This window comes from Molossus molossus, unplaced genomic scaffold, assembly GCF_014108415.1.
Source record: "Molossus molossus isolate mMolMol1 unplaced genomic scaffold, mMolMol1.p scaffold_m16_p_3, whole genome shotgun sequence".
In the NCBI taxonomy this organism is placed as follows: domain Eukaryota; kingdom Metazoa; phylum Chordata; class Mammalia; order Chiroptera; family Molossidae; genus Molossus; species Molossus molossus.
The window spans coordinates 91,256,077-91,274,741 of record NW_023425366.1 but is presented as its reverse complement, the minus strand read 5'-3'; the positions used below and the strand labels follow the sequence as shown (position 1 = coordinate 91,274,741).

General features: G+C 44.7%; 2 pseudogenes; both read left to right on the top strand.

Moving 5' to 3' along the window:
• Positions 1–5,916: 5,916 nt before the first annotated feature.
• LOC118642077 lies at positions 5,917–6,434 on the top strand (annotated as a pseudogene).
• An 857-nt stretch (positions 6,435–7,291) lies between these two features.
• LOC118642076 lies at positions 7,292–9,150 on the top strand (annotated as a pseudogene).
• Positions 9,151–18,665: the final 9,515 nt, after the last annotated feature.

Below are 18,665 nucleotides of genomic sequence, written 5' to 3'. Positions count from 1 at the left end.
GATTCAGACATTTTTCTTAAGTCCCAGGCAGTGAGTTTGCTGTGTTGTTGTGTTTTGTGTTAACTGTACTACACTGCATCTTTTTTTTTTTCCTTTATTGATTTTAGAGAGAGAAGAAGTGAGAGGGAGAAAGAGAAACATTGATGAGTGAGAACATTGATTGGCCGCCTCCTGCATGCCCCTCACTGGGGGTCGGGCCCACAACCTGGGCATGTGCCCTGACTGGGAATTGAACCGGCGACCTCTTGGTGCATGGGTCTATACCCAATCACTGACCACACCGGCCAGACCTGCACTTCGTCTCAACCAGGTGGGACAAGACCTCCTCTCCCTGAGGAGTGCATGCTGCAGGGGAGTTCCCGTCCTCTAGTCTGCCTCCCTCAGTCCCGGGGTCCTATAGTGACCCACTGCCGCGGGCAGTCCTGGGAGTTCTGTCCCCTCCTCCGGTTCAGGCCTTCTTAGCCTTACCCCACAGTTAGATCATCCGGGAGCTTATTTAAAATACACCTGCGACCGACACTGATTCTGTAGATAAGAAATGAGAATTGGCCCTGGCCGGTTTGGCTCAGCGGTTGGAGCGTCGGCCTGCGGTCCCGAGAGACCCGGGATCGGTTCCCGCTAAGGGCACGTACCTCGGTTGCAGTTTGTCCCTGGCCCTGGTTGGTCGTGCGGGTGGCAGCCACTCGATGTGTCCCTTCATGTCGATGTTTCTCTCTCTCTCTCTTCCTCTCCCTCCCGCTCTATCTGAACAAAAAATAGAAAAATGTCCTCGAGTGAGGATGAAAAAAAAAAGAAGAAAAAAAAAGAAATGAGAATTGGACATCTCTCTCTTTTTTAATCCTGGATGAGAGGCAGCTGGAGGCTGAAAACACTGAAGGCTGAGTGGAAGAGTATATTATTTTACAGAGTATTTTTGTACTTTTTGTTGTTATTGTTTGTTTTGACTTATCTTTACTCTTGAATGCATTACAGATGTCCCCCCTTTTCTTCCCCACTGAGCCCTCTCCTCCCCAATCCTATCCCCCTTCTGCCTTCCCCGACACTATTGTTGGTGTCCATTCGTTATGCATATATGCATAGAAGTTCTTTGGTTTATCTCATCCCACCCGCCCTCCCCCCTTCCCTTTGAGGTTCATCAGCCTAACAACAAATTTATACTTCTTAATTCCATCCTCTTTTGCACCCATCCCCCCAACTCCCACTCATCTGCCAATCAACAAAAAGTTCTCTGTATCTATGAGTCTGTTTCTGTTCTGCTTGCTCATTTTGTTTGTATATTCAATTGTTGACAGATATGTATTACTTGCCATTTTATCGTTCATATTTTTGTTCTTCTCCTTCAAGAAGACCCTTCAACATTTCAGATAATACTGGTTTGGTGGTGATGAACTCCTTTAGCTTTTTCTTATCTGGGAAACTCTTGATATGTCCATCAATTTTAAATGATAGCTTTGCAGGATAGAGTAATCTTGGTTGTAGGTCATTGTTTTTCATCACCTTGAATATCTCTTGCCACTCCCTTCTGGCCTGCAAAGTTTCTTTTGAGAAATCAGCTAACAGTCTTATAGGAGCTCCTTTGTAGATAACAAACCGCTTTTCTCTTGCTGCTTTTAAGATTCTCTCTTTGTCTTTAACCTTTGGTATTTTGATGATGATGTGTCTTGGTGTGGACCTCTTTGGGTTCATCTTGTTTGGGACTCTGTGCTTCTAGGAATTGTATGTCTGTTTCCTTCACCAAGTTAGGAAAATTTTCTGTCATTATTGTTTCAAATAGGTTTTCAATTTCTTGTTCCCTCTCTTCTCCTTCTAGCACCCTTATGATGCGAATGTTGGCACACTTGAAGTGGTCTCAGAGGCTCCTTACACTATCTTCATTTTTTTTTTTTGGATTCTTTTTTCTTTTTACTGTTCTGATTGGGTGTTTTTTTGCTTTTTTATATTCCCAAATGATGGTTTGCTTCTTGGCTTTACCTACTCTACTATTGATTTCCTGCAAATTATTCTTTATTTCAGTTAGTGCATCCTTCGTTTCTGACTGGTCCCTTTTTATGTTGTTGATGTTCTCACTAAGTTCCTTGAAGGTCTCACTAAGTCCCTTGAATGTCTCACCAAGTTCCTTGAGCAACCTTATAACCTGTTTTCTGAACTCTGCATCTGATGAACTGCTATCTCTATTTTGTAAACCAAAATTTGTATATACTTGTTCTCATCTGGAAGGTGAAGCAGGTAGCAGGGATCTAGTTCACTGGCAAACTCATTCACACACTCCAGGAAACTGTGGCCAAGCAGACCGAATCCTCCAAATGGACAGGAAACCTTCCCCGGGGTACTCTGTACTTATTTTTAATGTGTATATTATTCTTTCCCTTTTCTTCTTTTTTTTTTAGGCCCCTAATATTTCTGGGGTGCCGCCAGTGTTGAGAATGCCTCTATGTGGTCCAACAGCCAGCCTTGGGTTCATAGTCTAGAGGTCCGATGTGTAGACAGTGTTTTCAGAGGCCTCGTAAAGCATTGGCCTCATAAATGAAAACCCTGAGGCTGACAAGGGGGTCCGTGCTACTGCCTGACTCAGATTCTTGGACTCACTTCTTTTCTGGTTTCTGCATAGAGTCCCCAAGAACCCCTGTTTCTTGAAATGAAGAAATGTAGACAGGCAGAGTCGGGAACGCTGAATTCCACAGGAAGCTGTTCAGCTTCTTTCTGAGAGTCAGCGGGGGAGTCAGCCTCATGCTGCTCTCGTCCGTCTATGGACACGTGTCCCAAGGACAGACTGAGGCCAGAGTAAGATGACGCTGTCTAATTGAAGAACTCGTTGTAGGTGGTCTTTCAAAGTCTCTTCGAAGCCGACAGAGACGCTGTTCCTCTTTGAATTACAACCCTAAGGAGCAGGAATTGCTAACTGGATGTAGTAATGCCCTTTTCGCTCGCTGGTAATTCAAAGAGATCAGAAAGTGGCCCGGCCAGTGTGGCTCCGTGGTTGAGCGTCGACCCATGCACCAAGAGGCCGCTGATTTGATTCCTAGTCAGGGCACATGCCCAGGTTGTGGGCCCAATCCCCAGTGGGGGGCATGCAGGAGGTGACCAATCAATGTTCTCTCTCATCGATGTTTCTCTTTCTCTCTCCCTCTCCCTTCCTCTCTCTCTCTCTAAAAATTGAATAAAGAAAAAAAAAATTTTTTTAAAGAGATCAGAAAGTGCATGGAGAGATGTGTTTACAACGGGAGGCGTTGTTTTCAGAAAGGGACATCCTTTGCTCACTCTCTCGTAGCCAGTTATGGTCTCAACCACGAAGGAAATCCAGTGTAGCCTCATTTTCACGAGAACAGACCAGACTGCTTGTGGACGCAGCAATTACTCTCCTTCGCCTGTGCTTCATACGGGGTATTTTTAACATGCATTTAAATCTCTAGGTACACCATTTACGGGGAATCGTTCCTCCTACGAGGCCAAAGTCATAGCTTGTCCTAAAGACCTGACTAAAATCCTTTGAGGTAAGAAGTGGCCCTTCTCTGTATGTCTGTACTGCACTTTCTTCCGCCAGGCTTCCTCTCCTTAGAACACCTGTGTAGAAATTTCTCAGAAGCCTAAATTTAGAGGAAAGAGCTGTCTGTTTGCAAAATGCAAATGCCGGGTCCTCCTGGGGTAGAAGTGCTCAGGAGACGTCACACCCTTGAGATCTGTAAGTGTAACAAGGGGCCTGGGCTGAGGAGACATTAATCCTATACCACTGACACCTTAGGCAGCCTGCATTTAGCCTGATCTTAGGACCTGGGGCTTCATCCAAGATGGACAGAAAGATCTAGATTAGTTTCAGAAACTAATAAATGAAGGTAGAAAAGGGGGACCAACATTTTCCTTAAGGCCACTTTCATTGATAGGAAGGAAACCAATTTTCCCCCCAATATTTTCTGTTCCCATCCATCTATCTGGGCCTTCAATTTATAAATATACCAAATATGGTTATTCTTAAGAGCAAACCAAGTTCTACAGAATACATATTTTTTATTAAGTGAAATTTGATATTTATTATTCTACACTGCCTTAAAAATTAAGGATTTTTTTTCTTTAGTTCAAAGAAGGGGACAGAGAACCAACAAGTTGAGTTCCTATTGTGATTTAGATACTTGTTGGATTTTTATGTTACCTCATTTAATGCTTGTAACCATCCTGCAAATTAGTTACACTGGATTATTTAATGTTAGTCCCTAGATGTGTCTACTGTGTGTCTTCTCTGCTCTAGGGACATTCGTGGGCACTGGGGACATCGTGATCCCACCAGGAGCTCAGTCTGGTGGGAAAGAAACATATGAGTGACTAATTATATCACCAAAAAAGGAGGGGAGGGGTGTGTTTCATAATAGATATATGAACAGAAGGCTATGAGAACATGTATTTTAAAAATTAAATCTCATTAATGTGTGTACCAATCAAAATGGTAGTCTTGCCCAGAAGACAAATTCTGTGGTAGTTACAAAGGATTCCAATATTTTGGTACAATCTTACTAAAAACAAGTGGATAACTAACTAGGAATATATGCTGTTCTTTATCTTTTTTTTTTTTTCCTTTTAGGGAACATTGGGAAGGTCTCTGAATCTTTATTTTTTTCTAACAAAATAACTTAAAATGTTCTAAAAAGACCTCATTTATTCATGCATACCCCCACATTATTAACATGGGTTACAAAAATATGTACAATAGCACAGGGTAAATAAAAATACTCAGCAGCAAAATGACTCTATCTATGTCCATTTCCTCTTATTATCTATTTCCTGTTCCCCACAAATAACTGTTTCCTTTTTCCTGGTTTCAGTTCTGTTTGAAGTCACTGTGGCTGTCCTGGCAAGCTTGCGTTTCCTCTGCAACTGATTCAGAGCCCCGCCAGGCCCCAGACGCCCTGCCTCGTCTCCACTCCGGGTCTGTATCGCCTCTTCCACAAGCACAATTAAGTCTCCAACTGCTCAGGCAGGAACTTTCGTCCCAAACAAATCTGTTTATCAGAGAGCACGGGATTGCATGTATAGAAGCCTTGACAAACAGGATATTCCATTAGAAATGTAATAGCCTCTTGGCACACACAAGATGCTCTCGAACTCCGTGGCTTGTCATCAACCACACGGTGATGGGAACACGTTGAGCATCCGCTAACTGGCACATCCTGGCACACACAACAATGGGTACCTGCTTGAATGTGTGCAGCTTTGGGATTATTAATTTCAAGATAGAAAATTATTAATATTCTTAATTTAAAGAGGAAGGCTTTGGACAAGAGTCTGCAACTATGAATCAATAATAAAGATTTTCTCTGAATGATGATGTTTTCACCTGACTCTGAAATTGGATTTTTTTTTTTTCCTTTTTTTGCGCTTTTGAATTTGACTTAACATACTGACGCTGTCAGGTTCCTGTGGTGAATTGATAATGAAATTAGGAGAGACAGGGTCCATTGACTTAGAAGACCTGTGCCATTAGTTAAGTCTTCTCCCTGTCTCTGCTGCTGTGTGCAGCTCAGTCAGCTTGGCGTTGGCCTCTTCAGACACTGACACCAGGAGCACAGCTCCGCATGGACAGGAGGAGGTGGCCTGGTAAAGAGACATTATCCAAAAAAAAAAAAAAAAAAGACAGGCAGAAATCAATACTTCCATTAACACCCAGAAGCAGACTTCTCAAAGAACATTTACATGTTTAGCTGACAGTAATGTGCCAAGACGACTAGTTTCTTTAAGGATCACAAATTATGTGACTATCACTATGGGTTATTTTTGTTTTCATTTTGCCAAGAAATTTCACCAGTGAAATTTAAAACGAAACACAAGCAAAAAACAAAACGACAAAAAACCCAACCAACCAAACAAAAACACTGCTTGGAAAAAATACCGGAATAGATGCTGCCGACCGGGAACCACCAGAGCCCTGCCATGGTGAGCCCCACCGTGTCCTTCAACGTCGCTGTCGGTGGCGATCCCTTGGGTCACGTCTCCTCCGAGCTGTCTGCGGACAAAATTCCAAAGACGGCAGAACATTGCGCGCTCTGAGCACTGGGGAGAAAGGATTTGGTTAGAAAGGTTCCTGCTTTCACAGAATGATTCCGGGGCGTACGTGCCAGGGTGGTGACTTCACACGCCATGGTGGCCTAGGCGGCGAGTCCATCTGTGGGGAGAAATTTGATGATGAGAATTTCATCCTGAAGCACACGGGTCCTGGCATCTTGTCCATGGCAAGTGCTGGACCCAACACACACGGTTCCCAGTTTTCCCTCTGCACTGCCAAGCCTGGGTGGCGGGATGGCAAGCCCGTGGTCTGCGGCCAGGTGGGAGGCGGCATGGATGTTGAGACAGCCATGGAGAGTTGTGGGTCCAGGAATGGCAGGACCAGCAAGACGATCACCATCGCTGACTGGACAACTCTAATAAATTTGACTTGTGTTTTACCTTAACTACCAGACCATTCCTTCTGTAGCTCAGGAGAGCACCCCTCACCCCCTCTGCTTGGAATGTCTATAATATTCCTGCTCTTGCCGAAGTTCACTGGGCTCCATATTTTCTTCACCCCTTCCAAGTCTAGCTGGATTGCAGAGTTAAGTTTATCATTATGAAATAAAAACTAAACAAGTGTCTGTCAAAAAAAATACTGAAGTAAATATTACATTTTTCAAGAAAGTAGATTATAAAATTCTAGTGCTATACACCAAAATACTTGTAATGTGTAATGAAATAACTATTCTCTTGGAATTTGTGGTAATAGGCATTGATTTGTACATATATCTCCTTTATAATGATATTATTTTTGCAGTGTTCATGACTGAGATGCCCGCATTGCAGTGAATTGTAATTTTCTGGTTTGATTTGGTTTCATTAGCTTCTCCTCCTCAAACCTAGGTCTAATTCCTGGCTTCTGCATTCCCTGGCTCCGTGACTTAGAGAAGCCAATAAACTTACATCACGCTTAGCTTCCACGTGCTAAAATGGTATTGGGAGGAATATGATAGGTGTGTGTAAACGCCTAGCCCAGTGCCTGGTACACAGTAGAGTCTCAGTAAATATTATTCCTCCACCTCCCCATTCTGTGCTTCTTCACTTTCCATTTCTCCCATGGTAGTCCCCTGCCTTCTTTGCTTTACCATCTCCACTCTATACATTTCGAGGAACACCTCTGGGAAAGGGTGATAGCACTCCATGCCTGTGGACAAGGGGTTGACCTGATGGCCTTCCCTCCAGCAAGGAGGCCGTACACCTGTGCCGAGCTTCCCCTGGCCTTCGCCAGTGCCTGAGCTGGGTAGGGCCTCCCGCCATCATGCAGTGTGGGGTTTGGGGGCTCCTCTCACCTCCGGGCACAGAGGTCTTCCACCTAGCAGGTAGAGAGATGGAGATGATCAACTTGGACCTGGAGGACACAGTTACTCTAAACGTGCAAAGGCAGGTTTAGAACAAAGACGTGCTGAGAACCTTGGGGAAAAAAGCGAGAGCTTCTTAGAATTCAAATGCGCAAAAGACAGGCATGTAAATCTGACACGCATCCCAGACACTGGAGAAGAGAATTTCAAAAGTTCAAAGAAAATATATTTTTGGTCTCATGGCCAGAGGGTTTTCTAAAGGGTATAGAGAGGTCCAGAAGGAATCGAAGAAGAGTTCTAACTATACAATAAAATTAGTCGAATATGGAACAAAAACTAAAGAAATCAATGTGGTTGCTCAGAGGACTCTCCTTTGAGCTCAGATTTTAAAAAGAAAGCATGTTTGAAAGATCAAAGAGGTTGTAGCCAAGAATGAAAGCAATGCAACAGCACAAACCTAGAAGAGTGTCATAAAAAGTATGCTCAAGTTTGCTGGTGGGGAAGAAGGATAACAGAAAATAACTTTTACCAATGCATAAGGAACCAAAAGAACAAGGAACCGTTAGGCGCATTTCTAAGAGATGACGATGTAATGTTAATGAGACAAAGAGAAAATAGAATTACTCAGCTCCTAGTTTGCTCTGTCTTCTCCACCAGAAGAATGAGCTTCAGATGAAAACGTAAAGGTGGCTGGCAGATGTGCCCGAGGACTGGAACTCTGTCCAATGGCGGGCCGGCAGCCCTGAGCGGTTTTCCACGGAGCAAGGCAGCAGCGCGAGGGATCGCAGAGGGGACCGGCCAGCAGCTGGGCCACCCCTGCCGTGGTCCACGGAGGTGGTGAAGGCCGGCAGAGGGGTCAGAGGAAGGAGGTCCGGTGGAGAAAGCCTGAGAGGATAGAATTAACCGAACCACCCGCTGCAAAGGCTCAAGGAAAGACGGCTGTGCTGTTTGAGGCGCGTAGAGAAGGGCAGGATTTCTCAGCTCTGGCACACAGCAGACAGGACAGGGGGTGGAAATGAGCGGCCACAGGAGCCGAGTCACGGAGACAGAAAGCGGGAGTACGTTAAGTCCATGAGAACCCAAGTTGACCAGAATCACAGGTGATGTTCAGGGAAGTAGCTGGATATAGAATGACCGTGGGCCCAGGGATAAAGTCTAGTTCTCAAGGGTGTATTACCTATTGGAAAGTCTAGAATGAGGGCTCCACACCTGATGAGGAGCTGGGGATACATTTTAAAAATAAAATAAATTAAATGGAAGGGGCCAGGACAGGCCGTGTCCAGCGGGACCCCGGCAGCAGCTGCAGCGGCTCTCATCCTCCCCGGCCCTTCCCGTGGTCTCCTTTTCACACTTGGAAACGTGGCCTCCCATGGGGCGGTCTCTGATGGAGTCATCAAAGTGTCAGTGACATGAAGGTACTTAGTCCTCCCCATCACAGGAGGTGAGAGAGCACAAGAAGGCGGTGCTCCGCTGCCGAGTGAAAACAGCGTCCTCTGGACGCGGGCCAGCCTGCAGGTGACCCCTACACCACCTTTGTCAAGGTGCTGCTGGACAAAGACTGCCACCATGCCCTGTATGACACAACCTATGAGACAAAGAGAGCAAGAAGGAGGACCTGGTGTTTACCTTCTGGGCCCCTGGGTCTGCACCCCTGAAGAGCAAAATGATCTATGCCAGCTCCGAGGACGCCACCAAGAAGAAGCTGGCAGGGGTCAAGCATGAATCCCAAGCAAACTGCTATGAAGAGGTCACGGGCCAGTGCACCCTGGCAGAGAAGCTGGGGGGCAGTGCTGTCCTCTCCCTGGGCAAGCCTTTGTGAGGCCCCTCCGGCCCCCTGCCTGTGGCATCTGGCAGCCCAGACCTGCCTGTGGGGGGGTACAGGCTGCCCCCTTCCTGCCAAACCACGGGGTGAGAGGGTCCCTGCAGGAGAGGGTAATCTCTTCACACAGTTGCCAAACAGCACCCCTACCCCCTGAACCTTCCTCCTCCCTCCAACCTTCATGGGTCTAGCCTTCCCAAAATGCTCTTGATCTTCTGATTCCTCTTGGGTTGATGCAGACCAAGCCCCTCTCCCCCAGGCACCTCAGTTTGTATTTTTTAATGACACCCCAACTTCCCACCTATTTCTCTCCTTTTACGTGCCGCCAGCTTCTAACCACAATAGTGCCTCTGTGCTTGTCTGTTTAGTTCTGTGTAGACATGAAACGCTGTTGAGATGGCCCCTCCCCCTGCCACCTGCTTCCCCTCCCCATTTCCACCTGGTTGTGGCCGCTCGTGGAAGCAGGATCCGTAGGGACCTTCAATTAAAAAAGAGAGAGAGAAACACAACAATAGAAAGGTTCACTTAAAAAAAAAGTAGTAGACCCACTGACGTACCACCTCCTGTGGACACCATGTGACTGGAATATACAATTCAAAGGGGAGGGAATCAAGAGTTTGTGAACTTCTCTGTGCTTTGTGTGGAATTGACTGGCTAATAGCAGACCTGCTGAGAATGGACAGTCCCTCTCCTCCTCTCCCTGTTCAAGGCAGGGCACCCGCGCCAGTTAATTGTTGGTGGCAGGACGTTAATGCTGATAAGGAAAGCTTTATGGCTGCACCAGAGCTTATAATCAGGCTTCCTGAGGTAGACCAGGGTCAAGGAAAGCTTCCCTAAGGACGTGAAATAAGGCTGAGAGCTTGCAAATGAGTAGAACTTAGCCTGAAGAAGAATTGCACGTACTGGGAGTGCTGAGCCTTTTTCAGATCTCGGTGTCTCGCTTGAAAGGGAAATGTTGCCAAACTGAAGCCCTGCCGTGTGATGAACCAGAGACAGCTAGCCGGGAGTCACTGGCACGGCAGGAACGCAGCTTCATCTGTTGTATGGCCTCGGAGGAAGAATTGTATTTCACTCTAAGACAATCTAGCATCGAGGTCAAGCTCAGATGCTGCAGACCCAAATATCTGGATTTCAATCCTGGCTCTGCCATGAATTACATTACTTTAGATGTAGAATAATGATACATATTCCATAGGGCTGTTGGGAGAATCAAACAAATACATACATGTGAAGTGTCTAAAAGAGTGGCCAGAACATAGCAGTCAGTCAATACGTGTTGGCTCTTATTATTACCTAGAGAATAAGAGTTATAACAAAACATAGATGATAGATAGATAGATAGATAGATAGATAGATAGATAGATAGATAGATAGATAATGGAATGTTTTAGCAATCCAAATTTTTGAACAAAGTAATCTGAGTAATCTGAAAAAATAACCTGTAGTGTTTAACCAGGTATTAGATGATCATCTGGAAGAAACAAGGAGGAGCGGACAGCTGCTTTCAATAGACAGATGAATGGGGGGCATGTAGACTTTCAAATTTCATAATTTTATATATAAGAATTGGGTATTCCAAGAGCACTTCTCTTCAATCAATAAATGTATTGCTGGTGGAAATTGTTTATTAAATGTCCCGTGGAGTCTTCCTTGCCAGGAGAAAATATATATATATATTTTTTTCTATTTTTAAGACCATAGTTCTCAAGCTAGTACATGGATGTGTATTTCAATTTGTGTTAAATCAGATCACAGGGAAAACGTTGTATTCAGTCTATAAGGTGGAAACAAAGAACATAAAATGTTTAATAGGCCTTCATTCCAAAATGTGATACAAGGGACTTTTTATGTACTGTCCAATGACCACAGCCATTCTTTAAACACTTTTTGATCATTGTTCTTTAACCGAGTCAGCAATGAGCAATAAGCATCAGTTAGAAAACACAGATTTTTCTTTTCCTTTCAAGTGGTCTCCTCAAAATTCTTGATCTTAATGACAGCACTAATAATCTGAATTATCTGGGCTCTCACAATGCAGAAAAGAACCAAAGGAGATTTAGAAGGAAACACTGGCCTATTTTACTGAGAATTCAGCCAGGCTGATTTGTTCAGTGGTTGAAGAGTAATGGCAACTCCACTAACCACCAGAATGGTCAGTGCAATTAATGCAATTAAAGTAATTAGTCCTGGCAGCTGTAAGGTCAAATAGAGGTAGTTTTGTAACAGCAATCTGCCACTGCAAAATTACTGACATTTCCAACTAAATTATATTCTCTAAATTGTTGCCTTAATGCTAAATAAATAAAGTTATGCTAATGTAGGGACTGATTACAGATTGAAATTAGCACAATTGCTTGTTATACAGTCTGCTAGGGTTAACATTTTTTAAAAACATAATTAATGGCCTTTGCTTACTGTCTCTGGTTATAGATCCTGCAGTTTATTTGCAATATGCTGACTGTGCTGAATGTCTCAGCAGAAGGATCTCATCTGCAGGTGGAAAAATGCGTTGTTCGCGTCATCCAGCTAAAACTTGTTATGGTTTCAGGCCAGTGTTAATAACACAGATGACCAGAAAGGGAATGGATAAGTATGAGGCTGGAATCCGTTTTTCCTTTCAGTCTTGTGATCTAAGCCTTTTCTGGAGTCAATGTGAAATGTAATTGCTCTTTTGACCTCTATCTTCTCTCTCCCCGGGTCTGAGGAAGAGCTACACTGGTTGATTATTGCAGGAATGAAAGGCACTCTGACCTTGTCAACCAAACGCCTTGCAGCTTTCAATGTTGCCCATTATACTGAAGGCAGGCAACTCCTGGAGAGAGGCGGAATCTACAGGAGAGCTGCTCCCCGGGCAACCTGCCAGAAAAGGCTTCATCGGGAGCAGTTCAGACATGGCCAAACAGCTCAGGCAGCAAAGGAAACAGCTAAGGGGGAAGCAGAGTATATAAAAATATTGTTAGCACACAGTCTAAAGAGCTCTCAGGCATCTACATGATAGAACACCTTTGCTAATACCACCCCTTGTCATCTGCCTGAACTACAGATCCACCTGGGAAGGTTTGCCGAGGAAGGAAGCAGCAGCCCAAGTAAGTGCAGCTCCTAATTCCCTAAAATAGGCTGTCACTCGCTCCAAAGGGTTTATGATAATACTCTTATGTAAATAGGACTGTAACGTGATTTTCTAGCAAAAAGTAGGTCGGGATATTTAGTTACGACAATTGTCCTATATTATAAATTATTCACTGCCAACCCGGTTGGATTATTTTTAGAATTTATGGTTAACAGAAGAATTAGGATACAACTCACGATGAAATCAACCTTTCTCTTTCAAGCTCTAGAGTTTAAAGGAGGCTGTTTAAAAATCAGCTGTGGTTCCTTGGCACATCTGTTCCTTTGACTGCATGTCGATTCAGTGAAATTTTATTGAGCATGTACTATGTGCCCGCGCATTGTGGGAAAGTAATGCCATGCGAAGAGTGCCTGGGAATTAATGAGACTGGTTGACCAATCAGACACAGGCACAGTGCCATTTGCTTTGTCATTCCATTTCATTCGTCGAGGGGGAGCACAGAGGGCCTATAGCAAGGGAGGCGATGGTGTTTGGTCCTTTGGATTCCAGTTCTCACGTAAGTCTTTCAGTAATTTTCAGGTTCCTATTGTCATCCCCACTTTAGAAAGAGTAGATGGACTCTGGTAATAAAGGCTTTGGGATATGAAATTAGCCAGACTTGGGTTCAAATTCAGTTCTGTTACTACAGTAGTCCCCCCTTATTCGTGGAGGGTGCATTCCAAGACTAGTGAATGCCTGAAACCAGGAATAGTGCCAAACCTCATGCATCCCTTAATGATGGGGCGTGTCCTGAGAAGTGTGTTGTTAGGCGATTTTGTCATTGAGTGCATAGCCCACGGCACACCTAGTCCATCTGGTCGCCTATCACTCGGCTACAAGCCTGTTACTGTACTGAATGCACAGGCAATTGTAACGCAATGGTAACTATTCATGTATCCACGCACATGTAAACATAGAAAGGTACAATAAAAATACAATATAAAAGATAAAACATGGTCCACCTGTGTAAGAGCACTTGCCGTGAATGGTGATGCAGGACTGGGAGCGGCTCGGGCCGGGTCGGCGAGCGAGTGGTGAGTGAACATGGAGGCCCAGGACGCTACTGTGCACTACCGTAGACTTGGTACACGCGGTCCCGCAAGCCCTGCCTCTGCTTCCTCCCAACAGGGTCAGAAATAGGACATCGGAGCTGTCGATGCTGCTCCATGAACAGGGATGTGGGCTGGACTGATTGGAAATATCCAGAGAGACAGACGGGGTAGGACATAGATCACAACCGCAGTGACTGTCAGGAGGGAGTGAAAGGTGGCCCGAGGACCAGTAGGGTTCAGAATGAGATGGAGAGATAAGGGAACGTAGTGGATTGTCGTGGCAATGTGGTTCGGGCTGTTGCATGTTGGAGCAGTGGTCAGATTAAGAAACTTGGTGGTGTTTGTTTGTTTTTTAAGAGTGTTCAACATGGAGAGGGTGTTGATCTAAGGACTCGATATTTTGACTTTGGAAATTTGATTTCAGTTCCACTGACCCTGTTTGGCACAAGGGGCTCTCTCTGGCACTGAACTGATGGAAGAAATAAAAGTATCGATGCTTTACATCATCACAGCCTGACAACGCTTCCGAAGCACAGAAGCAGGCGGGCTCCGCACCACCACAGGCGGGTTCACTGCGGTGGCACTTAGCCGTGGTGCCGGAGGGAAGAGGGGCCAGATGCCCCCACACTGTGGGCAGGAGGCTCTTTCGATGTGTTTAGAAAATAAATTTTCTAAGACTTGCTCAGGTGAATGGATGGTTTTTATTGCTGTGAAATTACACTTCTGGGGTTGTACAGTCCCAGGTCCCTCCGTCCAGTCCTGGAAGAGGGGCAGTTGTGGGTTTAGCAAGGCCAGAAATAAAGCCAAAGTCCAGAGTGTCTGTTCCATGGTGTAGCTGTGTCCAGATTAGGATTAGTCCAGATGCAGTCCATTAGTCTATTGCGTGGTCCCACGTGGCTGCAGGCCACATGGCGGTGCAGGGCATGGGAGCCCCGAAAGCCGCAAGACAGAGAGACTAGCCCTGGCCGGTTTGGTTCAGTGGTTAGAGCGTCAGCCTGCGGTCCAGAGAGACCCGGGTTTGGTTCCCACTAAGGGCACGTACCTCGGTTGCAGTTTGTCCCCGGCCCTGGTTGGTCGTGCGGGTGGCAGCCACTCGATGTGTCCCTTTCATGTCGATGTTTCTCTCTCTCTCTCTCTCTCTTCCTCTCCCTCCCTCCCACTCTATCTGTACAAAAAATGGAAAAATGTCCTCGGGTGAGGATAAAAAAAAAAAAAAAAAAGACAGAGAGACTAGAGCAGAAGGGCTCCTTTGTCTAGGAGATTAAATATTCAGGTTCTCCTGCTTGCAGTGGCCACACCTATTTTGTTCGCTGACTCGCTCCCAGGTGTGACAGACAGGTAGGCACCTTCCATGCCACTCAGACCCTACTGGGCATGTGTCTAAATTGCCTTTGTCCAGGCCCTTCCCCCACTGATCACTGGAGACTAGACCTGGAGTGTTAATTGCAAGCTTCCTGGCAAAGCTGTATAAATGGCATGTCTATATTGTCCTGTCTTTCCCTCACTTCTTTCCTGTCAAATGGTAACTGGTTAATGCACAGGCAACACTTGTGCAGGATCTTAGTTTCTCAACAACAAATGGACAGCCAGGTACTCAGAACAGCAAGCTAGACCGAGGAGTACAGTGCCCTGAGTACGGAGCCCTGGGAGTCGGGCTCCTCCGTGTGAAACAGATTCGCTGCTGACTGGGATGTAATCTGTGCACCCAAAACTGAGGTGCTGTGTGAGGGGGAGTCTATTATCAAGCCCCACAGATATTGCTTCTGTCAGAGAAAAAAAATTCCTCCTGAACCACATATCCTTTCATTTCTTACCAGAAATTTAGCTCCATTATAATCTTTTTTTAAAAAATTTGTTTTCTTTATTGCTTTTAGAGAGAGAGAAAGGGAGAGGAAGAGATCAAAACATTGATGAGAGAGAACATCAATTGGCTGCCTCCTGCATGCCCCCAATGAGGATCTGGCAAATACCTGGACATGTGCCCTGACCGGGAATTGAACCGGTGACCTCTTGGTGCATGAGTTTACGCTCAACCACTGAGCCACATCAGCCGGGCTTTATTATAATCTTATGGGACCACTGTCATATATAATCTGTCGTTAACCAAAATGTTGTTATGCGACACATGACTACACTCTTTTTTTCCTATGCATGCATACCTATGGTGAAGTTTAGATTATAAATAAGGCAACTTCATGGGTAGAAGATTCATTCTTATGGTAGATCTTAGCAACCTCAGCTTCAGATTTTGTTCTTTCCTTATTAATTTGAGAACGTTTTCCTTTTCACTTAAAGGACGTACTTGACGGCTTCTCTTTGGCATATCAGAATTGCCAGCATCACTGCTCTTGGGCTTTATGGCCATTATGAATGAAGGAAAATAAGAGTTGTTTGAACACAGTCACTGAGACACCATGACAGTCGATCTGAAAACAGACCCTAAGTGACTAACTGTCAGGTAGCTCTACAGCATGAAGATGCTGGACGAAGTGATGATTCAGTCCTGGGTAGGATGGAGCAGGACAGTATGAGATTTCATCACACTACTCAGAATGGCATGCAATGTAAAACTGAGGGATTATTTATTTCTGAAATTTTCCATTTAATATTTTGGAACATGGTTTACCACGGGTAACTGAAACTGCAGAAACCAAAATCATGGATAAGGAGAAACTACTGTATTCAAAGTCTGCAATCTTGAAGAAGGAAAAAAAAGTCTCCATTTTTCTAAGCTTCGATGGGCCTAGTTCCTATGATGGAGGAGACTAGATGAAGCTAAGACATTTCCCAGCTAGGTAGTTCTGTAAAATGTGCTGTTGAACAACCATACATCCTAGATTTTCTGGGACATCCCAATTCCAAATATGGCAGTCATAATGACTATAAAATATTAATGTTCAGCAAATGCCAAATTCAAAATCACAACCACCCTATCTATAATAAACATTGGAGGTAGGGAAAGAATGATGAATAAGTGCTGGGGAGAATGATCTTAAAAGATAATTTTCAGCTTGGCCAGTGTGGCTCAGTGGTTGAGCATCAATCCATGCACCAAGAGGTCACCAGTTTGATTCCTGGTCAGGGCACATGCCCAGGTTGTGGGTCCTATCCCCAGTGAGGGGCATGCAGGACGCGGCCAATCAATGTTCTCTCTCATCAATGTTTTTCTCTCTCCTTTTCCCTCCCTCTCTAAAATCAATAAAGAAAAATAATAATAATAATAATTTTCAAAGAAGGCCGAAATCATGACCTTCATACAGACATAAAAATAAATACATGTTAAACATTTGATTCTATTCCTTAATCAAAGAGAATCTAAAGTTTAGGAATACTGAAATGAATGTGCAAATAGAACAAAACTGCTTTGTTTTTTTTTCCCCAGAGGGAGCTGAGGGAAGTCAGCTGAGCCTCTACCACACAGTGAGGCGTTTGCATGTCTATCAGTTTCCTATAACATACAACGGTGTAGAATAGCTCAGACATGAAAGGTTAGACTCAGATAACAGGAAGGATGTGCTGAATGTAGACAATGCATAGTTTCCCATTGAAGCACAATTTTTTTTTTTTTTTTGCAGTGGAAACTGCTTCATGTGGAGTATGGCATTTCATTGTGACTTCTGTTTCTTCCACAGATATCTAGGGAAGGAACTCGGTGGGGACTGCACCGGAACAGGGTCACCTGGGAAACTTGCGAAACAGAATGACCATCTCCAGGCTGCACCAAGGATTCCCATAAATGCTCTGGACAATCAGAGGGTCTCGTCAACTGCTTTTTGAGCTTGAAGTTATGATGGGAGGAAACCTAGAAATTCAGCTGTGAGCAGTATTTATAAGTGCAGTATTTCTTCTTGGTCCTGTGAGGAACCTTTGGTGACTTTCTTGATGTGGTTTAAGGTCACAAAACTGTTAAGAGTTTAGTTCACCAAGGACACAAGACAAATGTGCACACTGAAGGCATGGGAAAGTCAAAAGGAAAAAAGTAGGAATTAATGAAATAAAGAGAACCCTGGCCGGTTTAGCTTAGCGGTTAGAGCATAGGCCCATGGAGTAAGGGTCACGGGTTCAATTGTAGGTCAAGGGCACGTCCCTGAGTTGCAGGTTTGATCCCCAGCCCAGGTCAGGGTAGCACAGGAACAACCAATCACAGTGCCTCTCTCACATGGACCTCTCTCTCTCCCCCTTCCTTCTTCCCACTCTCTCTAGGAATCAATGGGAAAATATACTCAGGTGAGGGTAAACCAAAAATAATAAAATAAAATAAAAAGATGAATAAGATAAGGAAGAATGGAAACACGGAGTGAGAGAGGGACCAGTTGGGGTAGAGGTTCGCCGAGGATGCCTCCTTGTTAAAACACCATCTCAAACCCATGCCCGTAAAGAGTAGGAGTAAAAAGAAACTGTATTTTGAGACTCCGCTGCTTTGTAGATTTCCCACCTCCGCTGGAAACCTCATGTGGTCATAATTTTAAGTAACTTAGAGAGTATGTATTCTAATTCCATTATAATATATGAAGTGTTCTCCTACAGACTGTTTCTACAATGTTACACTTTGGGGTTTTGTCCTCTCTTCTACACTTATAATGAAAATGATCAGTTGAGAGTTTCCATCGAAGTCCTTTCTATTTTGATTATTTTTAAAAGCGCAGTATTGTAAATGTACCAGACTAAAAGAGATACAGTTGTGTGTGGTTCTGAGAGGGAAATCTCTGGAAATGCCAACGCAGGCTTAGCTTAGCACATAAAATGAAATGTGCAAAAGGAATAAACATGAAGCTGGTTCTGGGAAGACCGTGAGGCTCGGCCGAGGGTCCTCACTGAGGTGGGGGATGGCGCAGTCAGGCATTCTAGACTTCCTGTGGAGTAAAGCGCTGCAACCTTCCAAAATACCCATCTAGAGTCACTCTTGAAGTAAAATTTAAACAAACTAGGTAACTCTCACGGGTCAACTCCAAATGGTAGGCAGTATCACCTTGACTAACTCCTTCAGGAACGGTGGACACCAGGAGAGGGAGGAAGGTCCCGGTTTTTCTGGACGATGTCGTGCAGCTGGTCAGCACACTCCCCGCTGTCTGTGCGGTCACTGTGCCTGGACAAGTCAGAAAGGGGGGAACCAACCAACAGCCTGAAACAAGTGCAAGAGGCTCCCTGCGCCTCCCCGCAGTCCAGCTTCCCAATAAATGGTCTGGACCAACAGAATGCCTTCTAGCTGTCATCTTTCAAACAGTATCATCCCATAACATCCACGTTTTGAAAAGCCCATGCCATGTTTTATAGAAAGGCTACTTACCAGAAATGGGCAGAGGGCACACTACTGAATATAGCGACCTAATTACTATCATGTAAATTACCCCCTC